This window comes from Pinus tabuliformis, chromosome 1_1 (genome assembly GCF_031772625.1).
Source record: "Pinus tabuliformis cultivar Carrire ecotype Pingquan chromosome 1_1, CPIR1, whole genome shotgun sequence".
NCBI lineage: Eukaryota > Viridiplantae > Streptophyta > Pinopsida > Pinales > Pinaceae > Pinus > Pinus tabuliformis.
Window position 1 is genome coordinate 262,448,470 of NC_142297.1, and position 14,381 is coordinate 262,462,850.

Consider the following 14,381-nt stretch of genomic DNA (forward strand, 5'->3'; position numbering starts at 1 on the left):
ACAACCAGAGCAAATTACTCTTCTAAAATCTTAATATCCACCCTTCAAATCATTAACAACATCATATGGAATAGGTGTGACTGTCTCCAAAACAGCACCCTCAACAAGAAATCCTGGCTTACGGCCTTCAGGCTGCCTCTTGGTACTGAGAGGAGGCTCACCACGCGCTTTAGCCTTTGCCTTCAATCGGTCATTGGTTTTTCTTCTTAACAAGGCATCCTTTGCGCACCTAGATGGTTGCACATGCTCAATTCGAACATGAATTCTCTTCTTGATAATCTTGTTACGAACCTCTTCCACGCCGATGGCTCGCTTGGTGACGTTCTAGACAATGCCCGTGCAGCCATGGTAGAACTTGTGAGGCATCCCTTTGTGAATCAAACCATTGACCTTAACGTCCACGTACTGACCTATCTTGAAGGTCCTACCGAGTGGTGGGACGATTCTCAGAATCGCCCCGCCACCGCCTTGCCACCACAACTGGTGGCGGGCCGGTGGCGGGGTGATTCTGAGAATCGCCCAATCACCCGGTGATGATGTTGTTAATGATTTGAAGGGTGGATATTCAGATTTAAGAAGAGTAATTTGTTGTGGTTTTTTCATAATAAATATGACCATCTCCTTATGAAAGTTCTGCCCAGTAAGCACTGTTTGGGGCGATTCTGAGAATCACCCCACCACCCGGCGATTCTCAGAATCGCCCCAAACAGTGCTTACTGGGCAGAATTTTCATAAGGAGATGGTCATCTTTATCATGAAACAACCAGAGCAAATTACACTTCTAAAATCTTAATATCCACCCTTCAAATCATTAACAACATCATATGGAATAGGTGTGATTGTCTCCGAAACAACACCCTCAACAAGAAATCCTGGTTCACGGCCTTCAGGCTGCCTCTTGGTACTGAGAGGAGGCTCACCACGCGCTTTAGCCTTTGCCTTCAATCGGTCATTGGTTTTTCTTCTTAACAAGGCATCCTCTGCGCACCTAGACGGTTGCACATGCTCAATTCGAACATGAATTCTCTTCTTGATAATCTTGTTATGAACCTCTTCCACGCCGATGGCTCGCTTGGTGACTTTCCAGACAATGCCCGTGCAGCCATGGTAGAACTTGTGAGGCATCCCTTTGTGAATCAAACCATTGACCTTAACGTCCACGTACTGACCTATCTTGAAGGTCCTACCGGGTGGTGAGGTGAGTCTCATAATCGCCCCGCCACCGCCCTGCCACCACAACTGTTGGCGGGGTGGTGGCGGGGCAATTTTGAGAATCGCCCAACCACCCGGCGATGATGTTGTTAATGATTTGAAGGGTGGATATTAAGATTTAAGAAGAGTAATTTGTTGTGGTTGTTTCATGATAAACATGACCTTCTCCTTATGAAAGTTCTGCCCAGTAAGCACTGTTTGGGGAGATTCTGAGAATCTCCCCACCACCCGGCGATGGCGATTCTGAGAATCGCCCCAAACAGTGCTTACTAGGCATAACTTTCATAAGGAGATGGTCATCTTTATCATGAAACAACCAAAGCAAATTACTCTTCTAAAATCTTAATATCCACCCTTCAAATCATTAACAATATCATATGGAATAGGTGTGACTATCTCCAAAACAGCACCCTCAACAAGAAATCCTGGCTTACGGCCTTCAGGCTGCCTCTTGGTACTGAAAGGAGGCTCACCATGTGCTTTAGCCTTTGCCTTCAATCGGTCATTGGCTTTTCTTCTTAACAAGGCATCCTCTGCACACCTAGACGGTTGCACATGCTCAATTCGAACATGAATTCTCTTCTTGATAATCTTGTTACGAACCTCTTCCACGTCGATGGCTCGCTTGGTGACGTTCCAGACAATGCCCGTGCGGCCATGGCAGAACTTGTGAGGCATCCCTTTGTGAATCAAACCATTGACCTTAACATCCACGTACTGACCTATCTTGAAGGTCCTACCGGGTGGTGAGGTGATTCTGAAAATCGCCCCGCCACTGCCTTGCCACCACAACTGGTGGCGGGGTGGTGGCGGGGAGATTCTGAGAATCGCCCAACCACTTGGCGATGATGTTGTTAATGATTTGAAGGGTGGATATTAAGATTTAATAAGAGTAATTTGCTGTGGTTGTTTCATGATAAAGATGACCATCTCCTTATGAAAGTTCTGCCCAGTAAGCACTATTTGGGGCGATTCTGAGAATTGCCCCACCACCTGGTGATTCTCAGAATCACCCCAAATAGTGCTTACTGGGCAGAACTTTCATAAGGAGATGGTCATCTTTATCATGAAACAACCAGATCAAATTACTCTTCTAAAATCTTAATATCCACCCTTTAAATCATTAACAACATCATATGGAATAGGTGTGACTGTCTCCGAAACAACACCCTCAACAAGAAATCCTGGCTTAGGGCCTTCAGGCTGCCTCTTGGTACTGAGAGGAGGCTCGCCACGCGCTTTAGCCTCTGCCTTCAATCGGTTATTGGTTTTTCTTCTTAACAAGGCATCCTTTGCGCACCTAAACGGTTGCACATGCTCAATTCGAACATGAATTGTCTTCTTGATAATATTGTTACGAACCTCTTTGTTCATTTCCACACCGATGGCTCACTTAGTGACGTTCCAGACAACGCCCGTGCAGCCATGGTAGAACTTGTGAGGAATCCCTTTGTGAATCGAACCATTGACCTTAACGTCCACGTACTGACCTATCTTGAAGGTCCTGCCGGGTGGTGGGGTGATTCTCAGAATCGCCCCGCCACCTCCTCGCCACCAGTTATGGTGGCGGGGCGATTCTGAGAATCGCCCCACCACCCGACGATTCTCAGAATCGCCCCAAACAGTGCTTACTGGGCAGAACTTTCATAAGGAGATGGTCATCTTTATCATGAAACAACCAGAGCAAATTACTCTTCTAAAATCTTAATATCCACCCTTCAAATCATTAACAACATCATATGGAATAGGTGTGACTGTCTCCAAAACAGCACCCTCAACAAGAAATCCTGGCTTAGGGCCTTCAGGCTGCCTCTTGGCACTGAGAGAAGGCTCACCACGTGCTTTAGCCTCCGCCTTCAATCGGTCGTTGGTTTTTCTTCTTAACAAGGCATCCTCTGCGCACCTAGACGGTTTCACATGCTCAATTCGAACATGAATTCTCTTCTTGATAATCTTGTTACGAACCTCTTCCACGCCGATGGCTCGCTTGGTGACATTCCAGACAACGCCCGTGCGACCATGGTAGAACTTGTGAGGCATCCCTTTGTGAATCGAACCATTGACCTTAACGTCCACGTGCTGACCTCTCTTGAATGTCCTGCCGGCTCTGGTTGTTTCATGATAAAGATGACCATCTCCTTATGAACGTTCTGCCCAGTAAGCACTGTTTGGGGCAATTCTGAGAATCGCCGAGTGGTGGGGCGATTCTGAGAATCACCCCACCACCCTGCAATTCTCAGAATCGCCCCAAAAATGCTTACTGGGCAGAACTTTCATAAGGATATGGTCATCTTTATCATGAAACAACTAAAGAAAATTACTCTTCTAAAATCTTAATATCCACCCTTCAAATCATTAACAACATCATATGGAATAGGTGTCACTGCCTCCAAAACAGCACCCTCAACAAGAAATCCTGGCTTAGGGCCTTCAGACTGCCTCTTGATACTGAGAGGAGGCTCACCATGCGCTTTAGCCTCTGCCTTCAATCGATCATTGGTTTTTCTTCTTGACAAGGCATCCTCTGCGCACCTAGACGGTTGCACATGCTCAATTCGATAATGAATTCTCTTCTTGATAATCTTGTTACAAACCTCTTCCACGTCGATGGCTCGCTTGGTGACGTTCCAGACAATGCCCAGGCGGCCATGGTAGAACTTTTGAGGCATCCCTTTGTGAATCAAACCATTGACCTTAACGTCCACGTACTGACCTATCTTGAAGGTCCTGCCGGGTGGTGGGGCAATTCTCAGAATCGCCCCGCCACTGCTCCGCCACCACAACTGGTGGCAGGGCGGTGGCGGGGCGATTCTCAGAATCGCCCCACCACCCGATGATTCTCAGAATCGCCCCAAACAGTGCTTACTGGGAAGAACTTTCATAAGGAGATGGTCATCTTTATCATGAAACAACCAGAGCAAATTACTCTTCTAAAATCTTAATATCCACCCTTCAAATCATTAACAACATCATATGGAATAGGTGTGACTGTCTCCAAAATAACGCCTTCAACAAGAAATCCTGGCTTAGGGCCTTCAGGCTGCCTCTTAGCACTGAGAGGAGGCTCACCACGTGCTTTAGCCTCTGCCTTCAATTGGTCATTGGTTTTTCTTCTTAACAAGGCATCCTCTGCGCACCTAGACAGTTGCACATGCTCAATTCGAACATGAATTCTCTTCTTGATAATCTTGTTACGAACCTCTTCCATGCTGATGGCTCGCTTGGTGACGTTCCAGAAAACACCTGTGCTGCCATGGTAGAACTTGTGAGGCACCCTTTGTGAATCGAACCATTGACCTTAACGTCCACGTACTGACCTATCTTGAAGGTCCCGTCGGCTCTGGTTGTTTCATGATAAAGATGACCATCTCCTTATGAAAGTTCTGCCCAGTAAGCACTGTTTGGGGCGATTCTGAGAATCGCCGGGTGGTGGGGCGATTCTGAGAATCATCTCGCCACCGCCCCGCCACCACAATTGGTGGTGGAGCGGTGGCGGGGTGATTCTGAGAATCGCCCCACCACCCGGCGATTCTCAGAATCGCCCCAAACAGTGCTTACTGGGTAGAACTTTCATAAGGAGATGGTCATCTTTATCATGAAACAACCAGAGAAAATTACTCTTCTAAAATCTTAATATCCACCCTTCAAATCATTAACAACATCATATGGAATAGGTGTGACTGTCTCCAAAACAGCACCCTCAACAAGAAATCCTGGCTTAGGGCCTTCAGGCTGCCTCTTGGTACTGAGAGGAGGCTCACCACGTGCTTTAGCCTCTGCCTTCAATCGGTCATTGGTTTTTCTTCTTAACAAGGCATCCTCTGCGCACCTAGATGGTTGCACATGCTCAATTCGAACATGAATTCTCTTCTTGATAATCTTGTTACGAACCTCTTCCACGCCGATGGCTCGCTTGGTGACGTTCCAGACAACGCCCGTGCGGCCATGGTAGAACTTGTGAGGCATCCCTTTGTGAATCGAACCATTGACCTTAACGTCCATGTACTGACCTATCTTGAAGGTCCTCAGATATGCGCTGATCTGGGCATATCCCTTCTTCCTGAAGGGCCTGGCGAACAGATCCCTCGTCCGATGCAATTCCTAATGCAATTCCTAGCACACGCTGCATTTTGAAATAGGTAACAACTCTCATCTCATCGTAACACGTTGGTGTTATAATTATATAGTTTTTTTCCATCCTACGCAGCTGGAATCAAATCATAAGTATTTTCCCTTAGCATTTTCAAAACACTATATATCACTATGCAATCCCTGGTAAAACTATATATTTATGGTTTCGCGACCCTTCAAATGAACAAATCTTAGTTTATGGTTCTTTTCGATTGTGATTATGTTTTTGGCAAAGTGAAATAAATACGACTCAGGTAAACTCTGGGTATTAATGAAAATCTGAATATATAAGTTGAGCATATTATTATCGAGTTATGTGATGTGGCAATACACTGATTTTCATATTGTACAACTGTACATCGATTGGCGCGTTTTTCATTTGATTTCATGGCATACATTTTGCTAACAATGTTGACAAAATCCAATCTATTTAATGTTGACAAAATACGATCTATTTAATGAAGTAAAAAATTACAATAAAAATTTTGCCTTTTTGGAAATGAAGTTCTAAAACATCTTTAATCCAACTCTTTTACAGGGCATTGACAGTAAACAAGCAGTTCACATCACAGGGCTCAACCGACATATTGTTGAGCATAGATGCTATTTTAGATTTGTTTTTCAACCTCTTCAATTTCTTGCAATGATAATATGTTAGTGCCTTATTTTTCATAAAAAGTTCACATCACAGGGCTAATGTAATCTGTCTTTTTTTTTTTTTATCTATTGTAACAACGTAAATATCTATCTCTCTTTTTGTGTCTTCATATAATTATGTGTATCTCTATGTAAGAAAGAAACTATATAGGTACAAATAGAAAGTAAATAGTATATCTATCTTAAGAAACTAAATAGTATATCTATTTTAAGAGGAACATGATTATTCACAAATGAATGTACTATCTATTTGCGATGAACTTGATGATATATATTGTATTATCAAGATTCATTGTCTTGATTTTTGTTCGTAGTTAGTCACTTGATGATATATATTGTATTATCGAGATTCATTGTCTCGATTTTTGTACGTAGTTACTCTGTTTTATCCATGTCTCGATTTTTGTACTTAGTTGCCCTGTTCTATCCATGTCACGATTTTTGTACTTAGTTGGCCTGTTCTATCCATGTTTATTTAGTGTTTATATATGATATTGTTAAATTTATTTATTTAATTACAATAGTTTTTTCTTTTCTAACATATTTATATTGGTACACGCATATGTATGACTTTTTTGGGACATTAATCAAGAATTTCCATTGCAAATTTGTAAAAGAGAGATCTCAAATATAGTTTTTACTTCTCTATCCTAAAAAGAGCTTTTTGTCTTGAATAAAGCTTGAATGATCTTGGATCCAGTTTCAAGTGCAGATCAAGAAAAAGTTACAGAGTATACCTAAGTAAGCAGCAAAGCAAAGTCAAAGGTAGATGGTCCTTTCCGTTCTTGTCACGGACTTCCATCCACCACTGTTGTGGCTCTTGTTATAAACTCGTTTCTTTTATCTACCACTGTTGTGGCTCTCGTTATAAACTCATTTCTTTTAGACAAATTGGTTAGTTTTCTCTCACGGTCATTAGCCATTTGGACACAGAGTTTATGCGATATGTATATATTCCCAAGTGTAAGTTGCATTTTCTTTAACTTCATGATATTTAGCTGCATTTTTTTACAGTAAATGGTTACTTGTCTAAGTCTTGTTTACAATGGATATGACTCTTGGTGAAGACATTTATCGAACTCTATATATAATGTTTATTTCAAGACTGATAAATTCCTTTTCTTTTATACTAGAAAGGAAGAGGGTTTCGACCTGTCTATACTGTTCCTACTTTCTTTTGACTGTTTAGAAAAGGAGGTCTCAATTTAGTTGGTTGTAAAACCTCATCTTTCTTCTTTGTAGTTTTATAACGAATTTCTTTAAACAACATTATTCACACACAACCATGATTTTTATTTATTCATAGACCCCATATATATATATATATATATATATAGTATTGGATGCCCAGTAAGCACTGTTTGGGGTGATTCGTAGCACATAAAAATTTGGTTTTACTAGCATTTTTTTTAAAATTTGAAAATTGACCCTAAAAAAAAAAATCATCGTTCCAGTATATCACTTTTTCGTTTTGAAGCTATATTTTGCACGAAAATTTTGTAGTAAATTTCGTAGTCACTGCCATTTTTAAAACATGTTCAAAATTGACCCCTAAAAAATAAAATCATCGTTCCAGTATACACACTTTTCGTTTTTAGCACTGTTTTTGATGTTTTTTCGGGGTTTTTTGGCCAGAGTTCCCGTTTCAAAGTTTACATTGTTGAAGAACCATCCACTATTGCCTGGTACGATAGAAGGAATAATGTCCACCTGATTGCATATACAATTTTTGACTAGGGAGGTAGTGAGAAAGATGGAAGGAGCACTACAGGAGAATGTTTCAGTTTAGGATCTTCCATGGTCTCATGGATGAGTAGAAATTAAGATACAATTGCTTTGAGTAGTGTTGAGGCTGAGTATATTGTAACCTATGAAGTAAGCAAAGACACAGTCTGGTTAAGGAAGTTGTTATCTGACCTATTTGAAAGACCTATGGACCCTACAATGATACATTATGATAACACCAGTTGTATATGATTGTTTGAAGACCCAATATTTCATGGAAAGACAAAGCATATCAACAACAAGTATCACTATATTCGGAAGCTAGTACAAGATGGTGTGTTGCAACTACAGTATATCTCCACTCATAAGCAGGTAGCTTACATACTGACAAAATATCTTCCTCATAAGAAGCTTGTGTATTTGAGAGACAAGCTTGGTTTGGTTGATGTATCCTCCCTAGTTGAGAGGGAGAGATAGGAACATCATTCTTGTCTCCAGTTGGGAAGACAGAATAGAGGATTGGGTAAGCATATGGCATATGATACTCTCTAAGGATGTGGTAGGGCATCCAAGATGAGAGTAGTCATGGACTGATAGTCTTTGAGGATTGGCTATCCAAGATAAGAATAGTCCAAAGAAGGTCATACTTTGTGAACACCCAGGTGGAGTATGTACCTTGAGAGACAATGATGATGGTGTTTATAAATCATTGGTCTCTCTAGCATTGTGCTCTGATCTTGTGGAGAGATACAACTGTCATTCAAGGCCTTGCTATGTGACAATGCTAGTTGGTATGATGCTAAACATATGGGTTACCAATCTGACTCTTCTTATGAGATATCTTCATATTGAGAATGTCCATGTACCATTTATGAATACCTCCCTAGTTAAGAGGAAGTGTTGAAAAATGTGTAACTAGTTTTGGTCTTCATAAAGATGAAATGTACTTTTGATTCTTGTAAAGTGTAAAATGAAAGAAAATTATTATTATTATTTTTGGAGCATGGGTTTCATGCTCAAGGTATTTTATTTTATAGGTCAAGCACGCATTGAGTGCTTCTAAGGTTTGTCCTAGGTCAATAAGTCAAAAGAGTCATTGTCATAAGTTGAAGACCCCCATTTGACACATTGTAACTTGTAAAGAAAATTATTTGTGTCTTGAAAAGTTTCCAGATACCCTCCAAGACCATGTTATTCTAGAATTTGGCAAATTAGCCTAAAAGGAAGAACCACATCCACCTTGAAGAGCATATATATAGGAGGAAAATTGTCTTCCTTGAGAAACATTCACTCATCTCTCATTCTAGAGAAGAAGAAGGAAAAAGAAGGCAACAAAGAAGGAAGAGGACGAAAAAGATCTTTGTTTGGGTTGTTTATCTCTCACACATGCTAAGGAGAAGTAGGGTTTCTACAGGAGATCTAGGGTTTCTATATACAAGTTCGATCTTGGAGAAAAGAAGGCAAGTAGGTAAAGTGAAGGTCACCATGGGTCATACTCAAGCTCAAGAGGTGAGGGGAAGGCAAGGGAAGGTCAAAGGAAGTCTCAAAAGGTAGACTGAAGCTGAGATGTGTGGTAGTAGCAACTCTTGGGGGGGGGCCAAAATTTCAGATCTGCGTTGAAGGCCAAAATTCTACAGCTCGAGGTCGAAGAAGTGCTATCGGAAGAGATTTTGACTAGGCTTGACTGGATCAAGGTTAGAACATCGTAAAAATAGGTTGGTATTGGTCTTGGAGGTTTTTGAGGTCAATCTTAAGGTCTTAGAATTCATCAATTAGAGAATCTATACAGAAGAGAAGAGATTTCTCATTTTTCCTCTCAAGTGGAGAGGTTTTTTCCCTGGCTTTCCGCCTATATTATGTGTTCTTGTTCTTCTTGTTTTTGGTAGTTGTTTAATGATACATACATATAATAATAAGTAAAAATACATCACACGCGGCTATCAAGGAAAGAGAAATCACTATAATTATTTCCCTATAGATTCCTCAACACGGACTGTGTACCCCATACCGACGGAACAACACACCTGATATTCAAAGCTCTCATCGAACTAATCCAATGTCACGTTGGTTATGTGGCATTGATACGTCAAATAGGCCACTCTATGCCGACAGAAGGAATCATGAGAGAGATAACACTCCCATCGCACAATCTAGGTAGATCGTCGATTATACGATGACTAAACGTTGATTTTTCTCGTCGGACTAAAGTAACGAATTATCGAATATATGATAGAAAATTGTCGTAATTTTTCAAGTCTGGGGTGACAGAACGCAACACGGGACCTGTAGGATATTCGATGGTTCGTGCATCATATATCAGATGAATTACAACGTCGAAAAACTGACTTCAAAACGTCGATTTTTTTATGACAATTTCAACAATTTTTTGTGTCAGATAATCAATGTTTATACTGAAGAATATTAGACGTTAACTAAAGTGTTGACTATTTGACACAATTCCATCGATGGGTTGTTGAGCCCTAATATGTCGGATAACTAACACCAATAAGTCACATATTTGATGAATTGTTTTCATTATTTGGCCCCATTTGTACTAGTGATCGATTGGCATTTTATAGATGTCGTGGGATATATATATAGTGTATTGTAATACTATAAAGAAAAATTTACTGAAAAATATTTCTATTTTTCCCGATTTTGGGTTTCCAGGATAAAATCTCTATGTTAATGTGTGTGTTTTCCATTGTATCTTTTTTGTCTCATTAGAATCTATTTCCAAAAATTAATTCTATAGGGTTAAAACATACATGGAAAACCCTGAATTTAACTAATTGGCCTCAAATAAAGTGTTTCTTTGGCTATCCAATTAAGAAAGACTCCATCCTCCAGTTCTTGTTTTTCTATATCTAAATAAATTTTGTGATATACATACTTTTCAGTTTTCCAACATTGAGATCCAAATTTTGATAATTTATAGATTAAATAAATTCTTAGATTTTGGATCCTCCAAATATCTAGATTATTTATATTAACATAAAAGAACAAGAAAGAGATGTAAAAGGTGAAAATTTTGAAATATGTGGCACAATTTGATGAATCTAAGCCATCATATTGTGAAAATTGACAGGAAAAGAAGATTTGTGTGCTGAGAGACATATATCTCACTATCTAGATTCTATCTATTGATCATCAAAAGGCATATTTACAAAATGAAAGGGTGAATAAATGAGAAATCTAACAATTGATGGATACAAAGTACAACAAAGTGTGCACAAAGAATTAAGTTGAAACAAGATAAAGGAGATCAATCTTCAAAAAGCCTCAGAACCTGCATCAAATATGGAGGAAAATATTAGCCATAGTTATCCTACAAGTAATCATTGAAAGAATAAAGCTCAATATTCCAAAATTGATCCAATAGAACCAATTAACAAGTAATCAAAACATAATAGCATGATGGATGATTATTTGGAAACACTTATTGTTTTTCTCCTAAATGTTAGAAGAGTCAAATTTTATTTTTGGAAATTCAGGCCTAAAATATTATTAAAATAGAAAATATAGTTAGCAAAAGATTTTGTTATTTTTGGAAATTTAGCCTTAAAAAATTATTGAAACATCTAATATATTTAGCAAAAGATTTTCTATTAAGGAAAACTAGAGCGCAATGCCAAAATATGCCATAGACGTAGATTTGATTACTCATATTTTATCTATTGATGAGAAAAAAGCTTATTTACAAAACAAAAAGGTGGATATGAGAAATTTATCAATTGATGGATAGAAAGTACAATAGAGTGCATAGAGAATGAAGTAGATACAAGATAAAGGGTGATCTCCAAAAACTCAGATTCTGCATCAAATGTGGAGGAAAATGGTTAGTTATAACTATCCTTAAAGTAATCATTGAAAGAATATAGCTCAGTATTCTAGAATTGATTTAATAGAACAAGTTCATAGGTAATTAAAAAAAGAAAATGGCTAGTTATAGCTATCCTTCAAGTAATCATTTAAATAATATAGCTCAGCATTCCAGAATTGATTTAATAGAAGAAGTTCATAGGTAATAAAAAATAATAGCACGATGGATGTATATTTGGCACAATTATTATTTTATATCCTAAATGTTAGAAGAGTCAAATTTTATTTTTGGAAATTTATGCCTATAAAATTGTTGAGATGGCTAATAGAATTACCAAAATATTTGGTATTAAAGAAATCTAAAGCTCAAGACCAACGGATTTAGATTATTTTTTTTTTGAAATCAAGGCTAAATCTTTTCAAGAATAGTGAAAGAACACTAATAAATTGTAATTACCCATTTTTAAGATTCAATTTTTTCAATTTGTATTAATCTATAAACCTTCTAAGTTATTGCATCTTTTCTTGGATATCCAGATCATTTTTAGTCTATGTATTTGAGACCTCATCTATATAAATAAAGCTTTGAAGATAGCAATTTGATATTACTTCCCCTATTGTAAATACATTTTTATTGATTTGATGAATGTATAATATTTCATGAATGATACTTGAAGTATCTAATATGACTTTACATTATCATTACAATCACTTTGGTATACTTGTGTATTCGCCGAAACACATTTTATATTACTACTGAACTCTTTATGCTCAATATGTATTCATCTTAACAAGAGCTGTAAATTTGTTTGCATTAACATGTTCATCTCCTTATTTTTGTTCCTTGTATTTCTCTTTACTATCACCCAACTTGTAATCCTTTTTTTCTTAAATTAGCCTAAGAGTTTAGTTATTAAAAAAATGATATTATAGATTAAGGAATTATGAGTTGTATTAGTGTCTTGGCATAGTTTCCTAGCCAATACATCTCAAGGAACAACATGTTGATTTGGTGTTGAAATGGTAGCCTACATGGTAGTTTAGGGAACACAGTGGTCATAGGCTCACAAACATGTGCACATGTCTAAAAAAACAAGCATGTATGTGTGCATGCACATTCCTATACACCCCATTGCCACTTTTTTTACCATCAAATTTGTGTGATCACCCTCTATAATATCGTAATTTTGAGCAATGTGATGGCTTCAAATCCATTTTGGGTTAGGTTTAGTTATCTAGGGCTCCTTCCAGTAGTGATCTTCAGTAAAGCTTCAATATCTTTCTTGCTTCAATATTACATAAGAAATTAGGCATAAATAAGCGAAGTTACAAATTGGGCAACCTTTTAAGCATGGAAAATATTCACATCATCAAACCTTGCTACTTTGTTGAAAGAGATACTTGGCCATATGAAGCATAACTTTTACAATTTTTTGTACACACACACACACTATAAAAGCAATGATATATCTTTACTTTGGTTGTACAAAATGTAAAACGACCTAATCAACTTATAAATCCACTATGTTAAAGCTTAATTTTATCCAAAGTAATTAAATATAATTTATATTGTTATGATTAAATCCATGCACGTTTTTTTGTCAAGTCATATGAGTTCTCAGAGATTACATTAGGCTTGACTTGTGGCCTGAGAAACCGCAACCTAGGGGCATCTAAGATGTCAAAATCACCTGGGGATTGCACCCAACCTAGGCCACACCAACCCTTAACATAGATGGAAACCAATGACCTTCACACCATCATCTATTCTATGCCCCATAAACCATCATAAAGCCATGTGCTTTTAATAAAATTAAACATAAATTAAAATAATAATAACAACACATAATTTAAAAAAAAAAAAATCACACTAAATGAAAAATATAATAATATATTTTAAAACTACAAATGTTTAAAATATAAAAATTAAAATTATAAAATGACAACCATTATAATAAATATCATAACAATAAAACAAAATAATCATAGCCATAAACATAAATAAATATTTATAATACAAACTCGGGAAGCAAACCCACTTTTCAACATTATTTTCATCTCTAAAATATCACACTTTCATCTCAACTAAAGTTATAACATTATTATAACATTGTATCAATATAGAATAAACATCCACTCCAAAGAGTTCGTGCTCTCAACGGCCTCTCAAGTACTTCTTTGTATTCTTTCTTCATTTATAAATACCTTTCACTAACTTTTTACAATGCAAAAGGAGATAAATGCCCTTTATCTCATTTTACTCTCCAAAACCATTAATTAATTATTCTCTCCTTTACATGACAAATTCAATTTGACCATAATTCATGAGCCAACCTACAACAAATGCTCAACCTATCACTAACTATTGTCATGAATAGACTACCAGCCCATAAGTCCCATAAACCAATGAGAGTTACAACATTCATATGGAAACATAAGAACTTGTTTACATATGTATACTTATTGCACTCATGGATAAAAAAAAAAACATTCAACACTTATGCAACTCCTTAAGTGTCTTGTATCCTCTTGGAAAATTGGTGCCAGAAGAATTGCTAAAATCATTATGGAATCTTGCATTTGCTGCACCGGATTTTGACATCCAACTCCTACCATTGATGGATCCCATGTGCCCTCCTGAGGTCTGATGCCAGGACCAAACTGAACGCAAGCCTCACGGAGGGAATAACATGCAACGCCTTCGACTCCACCCTGAACACAAACATAATGCAATCATTGAATGAATTGTGAACGAATGGGGTGCCACGAAGCTCTCAATGCTTCCGGCGCTGATTTGCTGCATCATCTAGTGAATGCCAAAATACACTACATAA

General features: G+C 37.8%; 5 pseudogenes; all 5 read right to left on the reverse strand.

The window, feature by feature from the left end:
- Positions 1-789: 789 nt before the first annotated feature.
- On the reverse strand, positions 790-1,209 carry LOC149212540 (large ribosomal subunit protein eL21x/eL21w pseudogene; annotated as a pseudogene).
- A 345-nt stretch (positions 1,210-1,554) lies between these two features.
- Positions 1,555-2,257, reverse strand: LOC149212541 (large ribosomal subunit protein eL21z/eL21y pseudogene; annotated as a pseudogene).
- A 659-nt stretch (positions 2,258-2,916) lies between these two features.
- LOC149212542 (large ribosomal subunit protein eL21x/eL21w pseudogene) lies at positions 2,917-3,252 on the reverse strand (annotated as a pseudogene).
- A 293-nt stretch (positions 3,253-3,545) lies between these two features.
- Positions 3,546-3,881, reverse strand: LOC149212543 (large ribosomal subunit protein eL21z/eL21y pseudogene; annotated as a pseudogene).
- A 929-nt stretch (positions 3,882-4,810) lies between these two features.
- The window catches only part of LOC149212544 (large ribosomal subunit protein eL21x/eL21w pseudogene), a 49,365-nt pseudogene continuing 39,794 nt past the window's right edge, over positions 4,811-14,381 (reverse strand).